This window comes from Bidens hawaiensis, unplaced genomic scaffold (genome assembly GCF_021521415.1).
Source record: "Bidens hawaiensis isolate Kalapana, Puna unplaced genomic scaffold, B.hawaiensis_p1.1 tig00007072_1, whole genome shotgun sequence".
NCBI classification, from domain to species: Eukaryota; Viridiplantae; Streptophyta; class Magnoliopsida; order Asterales; family Asteraceae; genus Bidens; species Bidens hawaiensis.
In genome coordinates this window covers 747,223-750,624 of record NW_027491487.1, presented here as the reverse complement: position 1 = coordinate 750,624, position 3,402 = coordinate 747,223, and the positions used below count along the sequence as shown (strand labels likewise).

The following is a 3,402-nucleotide window of genomic DNA, read 5'->3' as shown; positions in this document are numbered from 1 at the left end:
GTATTTGGAGAGTGTTTGTTCTATAGAGTTTGTAGTACCATAAGCGGGTGACAACAAGGACGAATGTAGGAGGCTCCATGGCAAGTCATGTGAATAACAATTCAAATTTTGCAGAGATTTTGAAATTGTTGGCATATATTTGAATGATGGGTTAAAAGCTCTACCATTGTTACAATCTTTTTCGAATAGTTGATCTAGAACAGTGACTGTTATTTATAAGAATCAAGTGGCACATGCCCTATCGATCCCAAACCCCGTAGGACAGGGGAAATTTTTTTACTAGTATAAGAGCTTCAGCCTCTTTTTTAGTGTTCGATCTTTCCCTTGTTCTCCTTGATTCCTAACATTCAACATCACCGCCACCACTGCCACTGCCTTTGCCACAACCACCACTGTCGTTACCAATTTTTTAGTTTGGTAGTTTTTTTTAATATACAGACATGAATAGTTTTGCATTTGTATTTCTTCTTTCCTTGCCAGTCAAGTAGCACAAAGTTATGATTCATTTCATTTCCATAGATTAATCAAAAAGATAAAGGAATGTTAGTGATCTATTTCATTCAATTGTCTATTCATTTAACCAAACACCAAAATAGAATAGCGGTCTGTTTTTTCAGCACTAGTTTTCTAGGTATACTAGAGATTCATATTCGTGAAGGATGTATTTGAAAGAAGCCTGTAACCGATATTTTCTTTTAATTAGCGCCAATAATAAATGAATTAACAATTTTCTATCTCTAAAAATCCAAATTTGAACCTTTTGAAAACTTTCAAATGAGATAACATGTCGACTCATTTATTAAGTAGATCGTGTTTAAGTTAACCCATCCATTAAACCAGCTGTGTTCAGATTTACGTTTTTATAAAGCTTCATCATATTTGCCAATCCAAAGTTGTTTATTTTTATGTCGTATTTTGAATAGTGTAAGGACTTGCCACCTTCAATCCATGCCTCATATCCTAAACTACTATTAAGATATATTTATTTTTTTTCTTTTTACATCAAACAGCCTACATATATACAATCCTCACAACTAAAAAAAAAACAAATAATTTATTAAATTCACCAAAAGTAAAAAAAGAAAAAAGAAAGAAAGAAAGGTGACCAAATCCTAAATCGCAATTCCCGGCGTACTTGCACCCCGACTCCACATTTTCAACTCATTCTGAAACGGTGTCAAATTCAAATCCATACACAACCCTCTCCGGCCACCACCATCCACCGCCTCATTAACCACCGTCTCTCTCGCCGGAACACCCTTCTCCGGCTGACTGCCACGGTGGCGCCTCATGTGACCACCCAACGCCTGCCCAAGCTCAAACTCCATACCACATATGGAACATTCATGCTTAACCTTCGGCGGCAACTCATAGACCCGCGATATAACCTTCTTGTGGCTAGTACGATGACCGCCTAGCGCCTGGAACGACGAGAACTGCCTGTTGCATGTCTTGCATTGGAAAACCTTACCCGAATAACCCGAACCACCAGACTGATTGAGGAGTATTGCACAGTTAGCCATTGCTAAATTCTCAATCTCTCGATCATCATCCCAGGTTCTCTTCATGTCACCGGAAAGTTATAATATTATTATGAAAGAGTGAAATGGTTAATTGGTAAACAGTTTGGACTTTATTGGCGTGTGTAGAGACATATATATAGTATGTTGATCCTAGGAACACGCATTTATGAAAGTGATTTCATGCAGACTAGAAGGTAGTTGGGCCGGGTGACGTCAGCTATGATCAAACGTTGACTTTTTTTGCGTGTATTTCTAGAATTTTGATTTTGAAATCTAACTTTTGAGTCAAAGCAGGGTTTAATTTAAGTAGAAAGAAAAGGAATTGGATTAAGCTTTCAAACACATATCGCAAGTTATAAGAAAATAGAAATGGTTAAGGATGTCTAGTCATTTTGATTATTCAAAAATTTGATTATTCAAAAAGGTCATATATGAATTGAATTTACTTTTAAAGGACAACCCTGTACTCTTGTGTTATTGATTGATGCAATTCTGGTTAAAACATGTCGGATGACCAAGAATTTAATCAAAATGAAATCTTGAATTATTGATATATATAGAGTTAGAGCATTCTAATCCACACCCCCCATATTATGTGACATATTATGTGAGAGAGTGCTTTATAATTTAAAGAGTGATTTAGGGTGTTGTGATTTAGAGAGTGCTTTATAATTTAGAGAGTGATTTAGGGTGTTGTGAGTGAACAGTCTTTATACTTTAGATAACATAGTGATTTTTCTGTATATTTAAAAAACTACTGTTCACCCCTTATAATTTTTTAATATATTTTGAAGTGATTGTAAGTGAAGGAAAGAGAAATAGTAATGATAAATGTATAAAAAGGTATTATTTAATTGTAAAGTAGAGAGAAAATGTAGTGTGTTTTAGTGTAATTGTGGATTTAAGGATAGAGGTTAGAGAGAAAATGTAGTGTGTTTTAGTGTTTTAGAGCATTCCCATCTCATTCCCCATCTCCATCTCTATAATTACACTAAAAAACACTAAATTTCTCTCTCCTGCTTAATTAAATAATATTTGTTATACATTTATCATTACAGTTTTCTCTCTCCTCTACTCACAACTAATCCAACAAATATTAAAAAATAAATAGGGGCAAACAATGTTCCCCAAATTTACAAAAACTCACTACATTTCTCTCTCCACCCTATAATTTACACTCACAGTCACTCACAACCCCACCCCATAATTTACAAACTCTCCACACATAATTATAGGGGATGAGATGTGAATGCTCTTAGGGATGATAATTAATACTGAACCTTAATATTGGAATCTCTAAAATCTAAAATATTTGGGAGGAGTAGTCGGATGATATTATTTTAAAACCTTTTTTTATGGATATGAGATTTAGTGATAAACTTGTTTACCTGACCTGATCAATCGATAACATATATATGTTTACCTATTATATGCCCAACATGATTTTTATTAAATATATTGTAAATATATATGGCGTATAATATACCTGATTATATTAATGGGATATAAAATCCAATAAACCTATATATTTTGCCAAACATTATTTTTTTGGAAATATTTTGAAACTTGAAAGCAAGTGCAGCAGTTAGTATGGTATGGCGCATTGTAATGGACAAGTGAATGAAATGAAAAGAATTGATAAAGAAATGAAAAGAATTATTACTTTTGCAGTTTGGCAAATAGATACTGAAACACGAATGAAATACAAATAACAAAATACCTTTGTCTCATCAATAAGAAAATTTACCAAAGTAAAAAAAATTGTTAATGGTGATGGAGGTGGCAGCAGCGTCAGTGACGATGGTGGTGATTAGGCGGTGGTGTTGTTGGCGGAGGTGGTGACGATGATGACCGTGGTGGTGGCAATAATGACAGTGAC

The 3,402-nt window shown here is 34.2% G+C and overlaps 1 pseudogene; it reads right to left on the bottom strand.

Annotated features, from left to right (window-relative positions):
* Positions 1 to 886: 886 nt before the first annotated feature.
* LOC143634509 (zinc finger protein ZAT7 pseudogene) lies at positions 887 to 1,725 on the bottom strand (annotated as a pseudogene).
* Between the last annotated feature and the right edge of the window lie 1,677 nt (positions 1,726 to 3,402).